Raw genomic sequence first — 15673 nt, 5'->3', positions numbered from 1 at the left:
ACTCTTAAATTATGAGAAAAGTGAATCTCAATTCACGTGTAACTACTTTTTAAAATGTTTTCAAATGTAATGGGGCGGACGCTGAGGAAACTAAGCAAACTGGTGTCAAAGCGTTGTTTGTGTATGCATTAAATGTCATTTTATACATACCAGATTCACACAGAAAATACACGTAATTATACTGAATAAAAGAGAAAAAGTTTCACTCACCAGATAAGCGCTCAAAGACAGCATCAATGTAAAGACGGTCAGTGGAGACAAATAAAGGAGAGAACTCCTGCATGCCAGAGCACCAAGATATCAGTTCCAAGGCTTCGCAAGGTTCCACAAACGAACAAATTAAACTGCCAAAGTTGTCCTCCAATCTACCACCGTCACATAATTCTCTCAGTCTGTCCAAATTCAAGACTTGATGCAGGAGCAAAGATGGCGGGTTTCCACGAGGGTTTCCACTCAGGTTACGCAGTGACGTCATGCAATGTGTAGTCTGAGTCATTAATTAATTTGAGTACAATAACAAAAAAATACTTGAAGTGTTTAAGTAATGTTTTCTTAAAAATAAAATCTCGTTCTAGCAACTCAAAGAAATATAGGTCAGATAACTTTTTTGAATTTCTAAGTTGATGGAACTCAATTTTTTTATAAAGGTTTTACTGTTGGGTCTTACAGTGTGAAAGATGGTTCCACTACAATGCTTAGGAGCACAAAGAGTTGCAAAGAGCCAGGGCACAACAGTGGAATTGTTCATCGTGCCCTTGAATGACAAGAGTTGAGTGTGTGATGCCGACTTCAATGTCACTGATAACCTTGTCTACCCCGATTTTTGTTGATCACTTTTTTTTTACACAGGTATTATTTGATATGTTGAGTCGTACATAACATTTCTAAGTATAAATGATTTTTCTTAGTTAGATTTAGAAGTTAGTTTCAGGATTAAAGATCAACATTTTGAAGCCTGCTTTGTTCATTGTATGAGCTGCTACGGCTGAGAGCCAGTGTGTGGAGTGTCTGGAACCCAGAAGCAGACCAGGAGGCAGAACAGGTGCAATTGGCAGTGATTTGATTGCAAACCAAGACCTGCGAGACGAATGAAGGGAGAGTCCGGGATGCAGAGTGCCGGCAGGAGGAGAGCAGCAGGGAGGTGCTGCACCCCGAGGAGGCTTGAAGAGGGAAGCCTGGAGTGCGTTGGCAGAGGTTGCTGGTACAAGAGACACAATCTTCTGGCACCGGACCTCCTCACTGCAGGGCTGAAGAGCTGGGAGCAATCAATGAGTTGATTACCTGCAGGAGTGTCAGTGAGGAGGTGCTGGAGGAGGTGTGGATCCTCACATGAGCTCCATTATGAAAACTGAAGTTACATGGGTCACAATGGCTCATTCATGTGGCTGTATTTGACATATGACATTAGTCTTAAGTGAAATGGGTTTGTAAACAATTATTTCCATTTAATAACACTTCAAATTTGGTGCGATAGGTGCTCTGATGAGCAATTTCAGAAGGCTCTTATTTTGGAATTCCACATCAGATCGGTCTGATACTTGGTGTGTGGTATCCTGGGGTGTCCTACTATCAGTCTGAATTGCAATGGTTCAATGATAACGTGGACATTCCATTTAATATCACTTCAAATTTGGTGCAATAGGTGCTCAGATATGGTATTTCAAATGGCTCTTATTTTGAAATGACACATCAGACGTGTGATACTTGGTCAGTGACGTCCTTGGGTGGTCTACCATCAGTTTGATATGGATTGGTTTGATGATAACAGGGACATTCCATTTAAAATCATTCTGAAATCAGTCATTCAAGCCCAGATTAGCTGTCAGAGGGTTCTTATTTTCATACACCATCATTCAGATCGTTTCCGTCTTTCAGCTCGTTTCCGTCATTCAGCTCGTTTCAGTCGTTTAGCTCGTTTCCGTCGTTCAGCTCGTTTCCGTCGTCCACCTCGTTTCAGTCGTTCAGCTCGTTTCCGTCGTTCAGCTCGTTTCCGTCGTTCCGTTGTCTTCAAATTGTGTGTGGACCTCAAGGTTCCATTCTGGGCCCAAAATTGTTTAAAATGTAGATCAACGACATTTGTAAAACTCAAATTCTAAGATTCGTCTTGTTTGCAGACTTACACTCCTCAACCTCCTTGAGCCTTCAGCTCCTCACCTTCTTTAGACTTCAGCTCCTCACCTTCTATATTTTCAGCACCTCACCCTATTGAGCCTTCAGCTCCTCACCTTCCTGAGCCTTCACCTCCTCATCTTTTTCAGCCTTCAGCTCCTCACCTTCTTGAGCCTTCACCTCCTCATCTTTTTCAGCCTTCAGCTCCTCACCTTCTATATTTTCAGCACCTCACCTTCTTGAGCCTTCACCTCCTCACCCTCTTGATCCTTGAGCTCCTCACCTTCTTCAGCCTTCAACTCCTCACCTCCTTGATCCTTCAGCTCCTCACCTCCTTGATCCTTCAGCTCCTCACCTTCTTGATCCTTCAGCTCCTCACCTTCTTGATCCTTCAGCTCCTCACCTTCTTGGGCCTTCAGCTCCTTACGCTCTTGAGCCTTCACCTCCTCATCTTTTTCAGCCTTCAGCTCCTCACCTTCTTAAGTAAAATAAATGACATCAGATCCAGTGTTTCACCTTTACAAACTGTACCTTTGAACTCACCTGGACTGGTTCTTCACCGGGGGAACCAGTCCAGGTGGTTCCACAACAGCACCACTGCTGAAGGTGGACTGGAAAGGACAACATGTGGTCCTTGTCCTTCAGTGATGATGCTGTGGTGAGAAGCCCAATGATGTGCATCGCCACATGCTAGTTGTTGTGTGCGCTGTAAGAAATCAGAAAGTGTGAAGCTTCAAATGCTCCATGTTGTAAAGAATGCTAATCAGTGTTTGTTTGAAAGGAAATCTGAAGAGAGTCCTTCACATTTGTAGTAAAAAGAGTAAATACTTACTATTTTCTGCAGATTTCTTTTGCATTCTTCATAATGTGGCTCAGGCATCGATGAAGAATTGTCAATGCAAGATCTTCTTTTGAGGCTTTTCCAGTGGAAATCCTGAAGTAGTGATTGATGGTGTCTGTCAGGTTTTCCTTTGCAAATGAAAAGCATATTGCCTGCATTAAAACCATTGAGCATCACAGACCACCATAATTGGAGATGCTCCCTTGTGTCCAAAGTGCCTTTTTACATCCGTTAAGAAAGCCTGGAGGAAGCATGTGGCTGAAGCTGTGGTGTGGTCACACGTCACATAGTGGAACAGGTAGTGGGGAAGCGCTCTTCTGGGCTTTCTGACCACAAGCTCATAGACATGAAATGGTGGGGATCCTTTTTCTTTTTATGATACTTCCTGTAGCATCGGAATATACTGTCTTCTCCACATCTTGTATGGTAAATTGCAATGCTCCTCTTGGACCAGAGGAGAAGCCCTTTTGGGTGGAGGATTACTTCTTGAAGTACCTCATCTTCACTGTTTTGTTTGTTTTTGATCATTAATTCAAGGCTTGATATCTGATTGCTGTGTTGGCCACTTTTTTGTCTCAGTTCCCAAGAAATGTTTTTAAGACGTGTGGGGTCGGAGCCATATCCCTGCAGCCAGACTTCATAGTATCTTCCTTGATTTGGGCCAACCGGTTCAGATATATGCACCGTGGGAGCTGAGTTTTGAAGCTCTGGCCAAGAGAGTGTGTCCAGAGCAGGAACAGGCCGGCGCTTGAGTTCTGTCCTGTTCTGTTCACACATCCCCCCGTGAAAACCAACCGTGGCCTTCAAGTCCTGTTCATTGTCCACTTTAACTTGGACAGTTACCGGGCAATCATCAAACCTGCAGTACCCGTGGCAAGAGAATACAGGGCCTCTTTTTTATGTGAATAATTGACTGTATGCCGTTTAAAAGCAATACAGCAGGAGGGATTAATGCTCCTTAATCCTGTGGAGATTGTTGGTCCACTCCATTGTTCCAAATCCTCGGTTAGTTCTTGTTTTCAGTTTCCCAGTCTTTGTGTCTTATGAAGAAAAATGTCTCCTCTGGAACTGGGATTTTAATAAATCCTGCTTCACCATCAACGGAGGATTCTGTGGAAAGGAAGGAAAATCACTAGATTATTGTTTAGCTTTGACATATTTTTGGGGGTGTATTAATGTTAGTATGTGAGACATTTGAGGGAATAAAGTTTTTAGTTTGTTGAAGCACTCACAGGATCCGAGATGTGGATCTCCTCAGCAGCAGCAGAACTCCTCACAGTGCTCTGCTGGTCTCACTGCTCATTTTCCTCAAAATGTGCTTGCTGTGCTGGATTATTCTGGAATGAGCGAAAAATCTTTTTTTCACATTTTAAAAAGACTAACGTGATGGAGTGATGGATGCATGTATATTTTAAAAATACATGTCGTACTATGAAATGTAGAAAAGCTTACCTTGTGACGTCCATAAGTTTTTAACAATCGCACTGGATTGGTCGGATTATTGGGGATCCAAGCTCGGCGCACATCCGACCCCAGAAGCCAGGAGCTTTTGAAGCAGTTTCATCAATCATGAGGCCACAAGCTCTTAAAGATGGAGTCTTTTTAACAATCTCAGAGATTGACATGTTTGGTATTGTTCTGTTCAAAACAAAGGTTTAACAGCACAACTGTTCCTCAGCTAATACAGTATGACTTTTTTTTTTTTTAGATGAAAATGTATCTCTCAAAGAGTACCTTCTTTAAATGAAAGAAAGTGGGATTTAGTACTCACCCCAAACAGTGTGAACAGGTACAATCTGTGTAAAAGGAAAGAGTGTTACACACAGCCTTGTTTTTAATAAGGAAAAAACAATGACCGTATTATAACTATCATTACTTAGGCAACCACTTACTCTTAATTATGTGCACTGACATTTTACAGTCAATCATCCCTTATTTACTATTCCAGCATTGTGTGATACATTATTACAACACTCTTAAGTTAAAAAAAAAAAAATGTTTGCTTTACCATTTATCTGGTATGATCCCAAAGGTACGGGACTAGTTATGTGGAAAAGTGACAGAATACAGTTTTTGTCAATCACTTTGAGACTAGTTTCAGATCCTTGATGTCATTTTTCACAACTCTAGATACAAAACTCACAACAGTCAGCACTTGTATCATAGACTGTCCAATGTTGAAAACATTGCATTGTTTTGCAACCCTAAATGCAACCCTAAAACTGAAAACAGGATGAAAACAGCTGCTCGCTTCCAGATTTCAGAAGGAAAAATCTACAGAAATCAGTTTATTAATCTTTAATATTTACTTTTGAACATTAGCTTAGAGAAAATGATTCCTACTACTAGCATAAGTTTACCTCTTAGTTGTTTCTTCGCATTAAAATAATCAAAGAAAAGTCCCAAGAAAACTAATTTAAATTGAATTGAGTTGAGATGAACTGATTGTTTTTGTGTGAGACGTTATTAGATTCAGATTCAGATTCATTTTATTTGCAGAAAAACCACATTGGAATACATTTGTAAAAGTCCCCAGTGTGCACAAGACAGGTACAGCCATAAAACAACATTAATTAAAAGTACAGAAATAAAACAACATTAATTAAAAGTACATAAATAAAACAAGATAAAAGTACAGAAATAAAACAACATTAATTAAAAGTACATAAATAAAACAACATTAATTAAAAGTACATAAATAAAACAAGATAAAAGTACAGAAATAAAACAACATTAATTAAAAGTACATAAATAAAACAAGATAAAAGTACAGAAATAAAACAACATTAATTAAAAGTACATAAATAAAACAAGATAAAAGTACAGAAATAAAACAACATTAATTAAAAGTACATAAATAAAACAAGATAAAAGTACAGAAATAAAACAACATTAATTAAACGTACAGAAATGTACAGAAATGAACTTCAGAAATTAACTGAACACCCAACGTTTTACAAATGGGCCTAATCTTTATTATTATTATTATTATTATTATTATTATTATTATTATCAGTATTACATATTATGGCTAAACTAAAGGGCTCTATTTTTTAGAGTCTGCTCTTTCTAGGGTCTTTCCTTGTGTGACGAGTGATCTCGGTGCTCCTTTCCAATACTGATATGTATTGAATCTAATTGATATTGGTAATGATTCTTTTTGACCTTGAGCTCATGTGGTAAGAGAAAGCAGTCAAAGGTATTTTCTGTCATTATAGCTAATAAAAAGACATTAAAGCAAACAAAGTTCTTTCTTATTCTTCATCAAAGTGTTTGGACCAACATTTCAATACAGCAGGTTGAACATACTGGAGCGAACACGTAGTTGGTCGCTGCAAGGCATGATGGGAATTCATGTTATGTGTTGCTGGAGGTTATTGTGGGTAATTGTTGGGCTTGGTGTTTGTGTTGATAATAATACAAGTTTACTTGTAGTGTACTTCTGATATAATTGAGTATACTTTTTTCTTTGAAAGTACACTTCACAGTATACTTAAAGTAATCTTGGCGTTACTATTACTCAGGCCCGCCCCTCCCTACACGCAGAGAGAGAGAGAGAGAGAGAGAGAGAGAGAGAGAGAGAGAGAGAGAGAGAGGAGCTAGCGAAAGAAAGAAAAAGTCCAAACAGTCAGAGGCTCGTGCTTCACTTGAAGGATGTTGTTGAAATATAAAAGAAAAAACCAAACTGTTTATGCCACAAAGTTTTTTCAGACGTGTGCATCTGTAAAGTTTTTGTTCCACTGTTGATAGAGGCTGCTCATTTGATTCGTTAGTAATTGTAGTTTATTATTCTTATTATTATTATCATTATTATTATGCTATTGGAAGGGGGGCCCCAAAATAAAATCCTGCCCCCACTTGGGTATTTGAACTGTTCTATTCTCATCAGAGTGTTTGTTGCTTGGTGCTCTGCCCCTCATTGGCCTTCAGCCCTGTGTGAGCTGGAACCCAGCAGGTGTCTTTCATCCTGATCACCAGGTCAAACAGGTGCATTAATACAGGTAACGAGTGGAGGACAGAGGAGCCTCTTAAAGGACTGACAGTCTGTGAGAGACACAAATCTTGCTTGTTTGGAGGTGACAAATACTTATTTTACACCATCATTTGCAAATACATTCTTTCAAAATCAGACAATGTGATTTTCTGGATTTTCTTTTCTCATTCTGTCTCTCATGGTTGAGGTATACCTATTGAAGGAATATACAAGTTAAACATTGATTTCCGTGGGACAACTGAACACATTGTATTCACTCATCTTCCTACACAGCTGGATTCCTCCCACTGCTCAAGTTGGGAAAAACAAAATGTTCAGGGACTTCCCTAGTTGGTTGGCATGTCTCCTCAGCGCTCCACGTTGCAAAAACATGGTTGAAGGTAGGGTTGGAACAGATAAGAGGTCAGAGGTCACTTTGGTCCCACGGAGCGTCAAGCTCTGAGAAGAACCAGTTTGAAGCAGTTTTGGAGACAAAGGAATAACAACGTCACCATAGCAACGCATACATCACGAGGAACTGACCAATGTGAGGTTGAGGTGTCATATGCAAATGTATAAATATGAACCCCGCGTTGCAGCGGGGCCCTTCTTCACTGTAGACCCAGCCTATATACTTGGGTCTGCAAGGAAGAACGGTCCGAGCTCGTATAATGTAAACTCTGATATATGGAATTTTGTACCATTGTATAATCTGATATGCATTTTTGTAATCTCTTGTTTGTGTGATTATTAAATGCATTATTGAAGAAATTAACTCTCATTCTATCTCTCCCGGATCAAACGAACACGCAGGAATTCAGGGGAACACGGGTATGAATTCCAGCACTATGATGAAAATTCCAGGCCTCCCTCATCTTTTTAAGTGGGACAACTTGCACAATTGGTGGCTGACGAAATACTTTCTTGCCCCACTGTATAGAAAACAAAAGGAAACAAATGACCACCTGTTCTCTTGTTTTTCTGTGTGTAATTAGTTTGTGAAGGATTGAATGTGGGAATAGAAGTTTAATTAGGAATCTGCTTTTGAAAACAAAACCATCAAATGATGAAAGTTTTCCAAGTCCCTAAAGCATAACTTGCCTTGCCCGAGAGTCTGGGGCAGAATTGTTTTCAATGGTCTCTAAAGACATCATAAGTTTGAATTATTGTGTGTTAAAGCAGAATTAGAACTAAATCAACCTGTCACGTCCCTGCAGTAAGGCTTTTCAGACAACACTGGGCATTGAAATGGATTTGATTTCTGACCCTCATGGAAACACATTTATCATCGTTCCAATAAGAGACCATGTGTTTTCATCTCTGGGTATATGAGGAATGCAATACTGCAATAATAGCTTTCATTGGTTGCGGGAAGCAAAGATATAAAGGAGTGCTTTGTGGCCGATCCTCTGTGAACAATACAGACTTATTCAGCCTGGGTTTTGGAAAAGGCTGCTCCTGTCATGTGTGAAGGCTCCATACTTTGTGAGGTTTCCACAAAGGTCGTGGCTGAACTGAATGTCCCTGGACTGACAGTAGAACTTGGCTGTTAGCATTTGGCTTTTACAAGCAGTTTGTGCTGCAGGGCCTCACGGCGCCACGCGGCTCTTCTTCTCACACGGCAGAAGCAAAGCATCACTTCCTGTGTTCAGTGCCTGCCGACCAGCCGAAGTGTCTTTGGGCAAGACGCTGAACCCGCGAACTGCCTCTGTGTGTATGAAGTGTGAGAGTGAGTGGTTGGAGGGGCTGATGATTGGCAGCCTCACTTCCATCCTTCTGCGCCAGAGCAGCTGTGGACACTATCATATGCAATATAAAGATATTTGAGTGTCAAGAAAAGTGCTATATAACACCGATGCATTATTGTGATGATGAATGACTAAAGATGAGCTTTCAGTTTCAGTCCTGCAAACTCAACATGAACAAGTTACCATAATCTAAATTCTTTCATTTACTTTGAGTACTGCAAAATTTAAATTCAAACTTTAAAGATTTTCTGTTATGATGCAGAGAATAGGATGAAAATGTCTCTGTTTTCACAAAATCACACAATTATTACCAAAATAAATAAAAAAAAATTGTACATTCTCAACACCAAGCCCATGAAGCCTTCCGGTGCAGTGACGTGTCAAGAAACAATCTCCTATATGTGTTTTTATAAATTCACTCTACAAAGATCTGTTGAAAAACACAAATGTGTGTATTCTTTGACATGGTTCTAATTTGCTGGGAGCCTCTTGTGGGCTGGTTTTGGCCACAGGCCTTATGTTTGACACCCCTGCTTTAAGCACTTAATAGTCATTTAATTACATATCTCACATTCTAATGTCTTTTAGTGCTTCATGACAAATATTTGACTTTTACTTCAGTGGTCCTCTCTCCCCCTCAGATTAGATATTTACATGTACTGCATGGTTACATTAGTCTTTTTCTCTCTTTTTTTAACAAATACTGCTGCTTCCATGCTTTCCATGTGATGACCTTGCTTTTGCATTGTTGATTTTTTCCCCCAGGCAGATGGTAATAGAAGAAGCCACTTTATTATCCACAGATCTATGCTTGTGACAGTCAATGATGTGAAGCTCCTTGTTTGAAATGAGCCAGTAGTTCATTGTGCCAGAATCTTCACATCAGTAACAGTTGCTGAGTCTCCACCTCAGTTGTTTGTTGGCTCATACGGCCAGACTGGATTTTGAGGGATGTGGATCACCTCAACCTTTGACCTACTTCGCCCTTCATGTTGTCAACTTGTTATTAATTTTCTGAGCCTCCCAGAACCAACATTCATTTCATTGATCCAGCTGCCTGCTCAACAATGGATGATCCCTTCCTTGCTGCCTTGAGGGACACTTGAAGAGAACCTTGAAAAAATGTTGCTTGACAAGGTAAACAACACACCTCTCAATGTAATCTTGACAGGAAGTTGACCTTTTTCTAATGAAACGCCCATCTTCATGCACTTTTTTTACTTTATCCATGCAGAAAAACCAAATGTCATAACATTTAGGTAAACATGTTTATTCTCTTCACATTCTACATGTTCATATCACAATTGTTCCAGCTTTAGCAGGTGTTATTCTATTGATGACGAGCAATGCAGCCATGACTGAACCTCCACTATACATTATTTTAATATTATGTAGTATTTCAGTGTTTTTTGTTTGAACCATGGCAGGTTGCCAGGACGATGGCTGTGAATATACGACAACAAAAGACTGCATGGGTGACGTGTGCAGGAGCATCAGTCAGTCCAGGAGTGGGAAGGAGCCAGCCACCTGAGTGTGTCTTAAAGGAAGCCACCTGCTGAAGGGATGAGGAGGAATTAAAGTACGCCTAGCATAGGTGCAGCCTATTACCCCGATTACGACGCCACCCAGGAGCCTGCAGGGAAGGAGAAAGCCAGCGAACCAGCAGAGAGACTGACCCACAGGGGTCTGAACACATGTTTCACTTCCATCTGAGGTTATTCACAAGCAAAAACAACATTTATAAAGAACAATCCTTTCTCCATTTGCAGCCATTAAGCATGTATAATGTGATTCCTTCAAGAAAATGAGGGTATTTGTGAAGCACATTTGGATTTTAAGGACATGCAAACAACGCATACACATTGAACACGTGCTGGTTATTTATTTCTGATGCATCCACTGTATGTTTCATCCAAAAATAACACTGTAAAAAGAGAATCAGAAAACAGGTGGGTAAAAAACACAGGAATTGGAAATATGCTCATAGTAGGCTTGACTTTTTAACAACGGCTGGTGTGAATCAACTCCAATCTTGTCAAGTGGGGGTTAATCTGACACTTGTCCTCTTGTGCAGGGCCTCAGCTGTCTGCACAGTGTGGTTGCCTCAGCAGCATGATGGTCAGCCTCAAGATGAACTTCTTCCATTATCACAACTCAGAGTTCATGAAGGTCTGGATCACACAAATGTCAGTTTTACACAAGCAAACATCCTCTTGCAAAACAACGTCCAGTCTGTCCTAGTGGCTGGAGGTCGTCCTGTGCTTGGTAAAGTTCTGCTCCATGAAACATGAGGAAAGGTTTTCCATGGTACAAATCACATCCATTGGCACCGGGTGGGATCCCATAGCTGTTCCACATTCTGATCACAATGTCCAGCTCCTTCTTTAAAATATACAAAAACCACAAGACACCAGTGAGTGAGTGAGTCAGCAAGTGGTTGTTTTGGCTCTCAGGTTGATGCGTGATGGGAACTGACTGGCTTCTGTTCACATGATTATGTCCGGCCTTGTGTTTCCATGCCGGATGACTACTTTCTTCCATATTTTAGCATGTAAGGAGATTTTCTTTTTGTGGGCATGAGCGTCAGAACCCCTCTGCGCGTGCGCACACACACACACACACACACACACACACACACACACACACACACACACACACACACACACACACACACACACACACACACACACACACACACACACACACACACACACACACACACATTGAACATTTGGGAGCAAAAAACATTTTTCTGATTAGCTCTGTTTCTGGAAAAGCCCGTTTTAATCAGTCATCAGTAACTCCCTCTATATTGTTCCTTCTTTCTTTAAGAATGGACATTTGAAGCTGGTTTTAATAATAAAGTTTTTTAAAAGGACTAAGTTGCAAAATGTGTGGGGAATTCTTTTCTTTTTCTGATCACCATAGATGGAGAGAAATGTTTTTTTAAAGCTCACATACTTAAATACACTCAATAATCTGATAAATTATAATGTAACTCATTCTTAAATCACTTTTTATATTTTGATATGGGCAGTTGTGTGTGTGTGTGTGTTTATTTTTTTGTGAAGCACTTTGGATTGCATTGTTATCTGTACAAAAAGTGCTGTATGAATAAAGTTTGGTTTGATTTGGATTGCTTTGATGTGACTTCGTTTAGTTTGATTGGCTTTGATCTGCCTTGATCTGCCTTGATCTCAATGCAGATCAAGGCAGATGTCTTGATCTGCATTGATATAGTTTGAGTTCCTTTGATCTTGAACAAAGCCAGAAAGACCTATGATGTCACCATTTCGCAGCTATAAAGCTCCAGTTCACATTCGCCCATCATTCTGACTTGCGAGCAGGACCTGATAGCACTCAACGAGCCAACCAGCAGCCTTCACAGCGTTATTGTTGCCTTTTTTTGGAGTTTTCACAAGAAAATCTACCAACAACCAAGCCTTTTCCTTTTCTGAGACCATCAACGGACCAAAGTGTCTTCAGAACCCATCTCGTTCAATACTTCAGCGACGAAAGTCGACAAAAATCGACAGGTCAGATCATTGGATTCAATTTTTAGGATTTGAAGAATTAGATTTGAAATATTGCCTGGAAATACCTCTTATTTTACTGGTATATCAGGTGTTGGCAGAATGTAGAGCAGTATTACCGTAATTCCTAGTATACCTATCGGCTGCTAGCTTCGCGCCGTCATGTTCGACATCCCCACGGGTCGAGATGTTTGCAGAGAAATGACAGAAAAGTGTGAATATGGTGGCGATATCATAAACATCAAGAGTTGATGTCGCAGCGACCTCCACTCCGTATTATCGCTGGTGAGCGGTGGCGCCGCCATCGTGGTTCGGTCGCCGCTCCGCCCAGTCTAATGTGTTTGACGTTGTCAGAGACTTTAATCAATCATAACTCCTGAATTCAAACCAGGCATTTACTTCGAGCTTGTTTCATTTGAGTTTTTGTGTATATTGAGTGTGTATCTGTCTTTCTGTTGCCTCCACAGAGAATGAACAAGACGGCTTCACAGTGTCCACCCCAGGGGACCGTCGTGTCTAACAATGTTCAACGAAACACCTCTAAATATTCCTGGAAGCCCATGAAGAGCCAGAAGGACCTAGTGCTGGCTCGTGAAGCACGGCACACAAAGGTAATGGCATAAGATCACAAGAGAAGCACACTACCTACACCACACTAATATTCCTGAAAACAATGTATTTGTGAAAGAGCTTCATCCACAATAGCCTAAAACAAGTGACTCCTTATCAGACAACCATCATATCTGATAGAGCAGGTTTCACTATGTTTACATGATGAGTTAATAATCTGATAACTCCAGAACTCACATAACGACTGGATGTACATGTAAGCAAGCTAACTGATTGATGATCTCATTTATTAACCATTTTTTCTAATTGCTTTCCCCCCAGAAGCTCCTCGTGAAATGCAGGAGCATCCTCGACGAGAAGATGACGCCCGAGAACTTTGACCAGGTGGTTGAACAGGTCAAAGCTCTGGAAATAAACACCGTGCCGAGCCTGAAAGGCGTCATTGACCTGATCTTTGAGAAGGCCCTCGTAGAACCCACATACGCCGTCGTTTATGCGAGAATGTGCAGGTGCCTTCTCTGTGTAAGTATGATTTATACATTTTTGACTTTGAAAAAATACAGTTTTCGACCAGTTGTCTGGAATCACCACCTTGGGCAAAGCTGGGAAAATTAGTGCTTTAAGAAATGTGTTAAACTGCGAGGATGAAGCAAATTAAGCCTCAATGAAAGCCCCGATATGGTGAATGTGATATTTTAACTAACCAATGTCAATAATATCTCAGAAAAACCTTTGTCTTTAGAGTATTTTTTAACGGTATGAAGGTATAAATATCTTCTTGTAAAAGAAGATGGACGACTGAAAGAGTTGTATAAATGTAGAAATGCTTTGTGCCACACTGCAGAGATCAGCACTCTAAACACCAGTGTGGTGGATTATTCAATATTCCACGTTATCAGCAGTCCACTTCTTCTCCTAACCTCAACTTCTGTCTGTGGTTCACAGTTAAACATTCAAGTCCAAGACGATCCCTACAGCGCAGTGGACTTTCGCAGCCTGCTGGTGAAACGCTGCAAGACGGAGCTCCAGAATGAGAAAGACGCAGTCGAGGAGTTTCGATTGTGGCAGAGCGAGCTGGACTCTGCTGCATCGGTATGCATTGATTCAACTCCACATTTTTACTACAACTCTCGCAAAGACATGTCTGAATAACTTACCAAGGCTAGTATTCATATTTAATTAATGTCTATTTTTGTTTTCTTTAGTCAATGGACCGCCAGCAGATTCAGGAGGAGATGGAAGAAGCTCGGGTCAAGGCCGGGAAGCACTCCATTGGGAATATAAAGTTCATCGGTGAGTTGTTCATGATGAACATTCTGACAGAGGACATCATAATGTGCTGTGTGGACAAGTTTCTGAAGGACCAGGATGAAGTGTCACTGGAATGTCTTTCCACGCTGCTGACAACCATCGGCGAGAACATCTACTCTCAGAAAACCCAGGTGAGACTGAAAAATCCCAGTTCTGGATTCAGCACAGTTTGCAGAAACATTAGTGAGGCTCTCTGTTGGGAATTGATCTGCTGTTCTAGAACTATGTCTCACCTCTGTGTTCTTTCCGTCAGCCTCAACTGGAGCAGTGTCACAATGAGATTAAAAAGATCATCAGGAAGCGCCAGACCTCAGATCGGATAAGGCTCCTGCTCCAGGACGTCTTAGACCTGAGAATGGTGAGTCTTTGGTTTAGATGTTTGCTACAGTCTGAAGTCCTACAAAGCTCATGCTTTACCCTACATTGATTCATTTTCTTGATTTCTTTAACTTCCTGAAACACAATATTTGTGTACGGCTCACGTTTTGATTGCCCATCTACTTGAAGTCTGAGTTATGTTTAATTCATTTTGACAGAAAGTATGATTGGAGTCAATGCAATGTAAAACAAAAAGAAACCCAAAGCCTTTTTGCGATATTACAGTTTGAAATATTGACAAATATTGAAAAGTTGGGAACATTTTTAATCCTGAGAATATAAATGTATGATTTCAATCGAGACATCTGTGCTGTCAAATACCTGAAAGCCCCCTTAAGTCTCACCCAACACAAGCTGAATGTGCTTTGGTCATCTGAGTTCAAAGTGCAGAATACGACACAACTCGTTGATTCACATTAAGAAAAGACATTTGTTTTTCACAGAACAACTGGGTCCCTAGAAGACCTATCCAGGGTCCGGAGACCATCCAGGAGACACACAACGAGACACATGACATGGAAGAGGAGGAGCAGCTCGTGGGAGAGCAGAGAGATAAAGAGCAGGAAGAGGTAGAGCAGAGACAAACAGAGCAGGAAAAGAGACAGCAGAGAGAGAGAGAGCAGCAAGAGAGAGAGCAGCAAGAAAGAGAGCAGCAAGAAAGAGAGCAGAGACAGAGAGAGCAGGAAGAGATAGAGCAGAGAGAGCAGCAAGAAAGAGAGCAGAAACAGAGAGAGCAGGAAGAAAGAGAGCAGCAAGAGAGAGAGCAGAGACAGGGAGAGCAGCAAGAGAGAGAGCAGGCAAAGCAGTTAAAGAGAGAGCAGAAAAAGCAGCGAATTAGGGAGCAGAGAGAGAGAGAGCAGAGAGAGAGAGAGCAGAGAGAGCAGCAAGAAAGAGAGCAGAGACAGAGAAAGCAGGAAGAAAGAGAACAGCAAGAGAGACAGCAGAGAGAGCAGGCAAAGCAGTTAAAGAGACAACAGAAAAAGCAGCAATTGAGAGAGCGGAGAGAGAGAGAGCAGGGAAAGATAGAGCAGAGAGAGCAGCAAGAAAGAGAGCAGAGACAGAGAGAGCAGCAAGAGAGAGAGCAGAGACAGAGAGAGCAGGAAGAGATAGAGCAGAGAGAGCAGCAAGAGAGGGAGCAGGCAAAGCAGTTAAAGAGAGAGCAGAAAAAGCAGCAAAATAGAGAGCGGAGAGAGAGAGAGCAGAGACAGAG

Source organism: Blennius ocellaris, assembly GCF_963422515.1.
Source record: "Blennius ocellaris genome assembly, chromosome: 14".
Lineage (NCBI taxonomy): Eukaryota > Metazoa > Chordata > Actinopteri > Blenniiformes > Blenniidae > Blennius > Blennius ocellaris.
Note: the sequence above shows the minus strand (reverse complement) of the source record.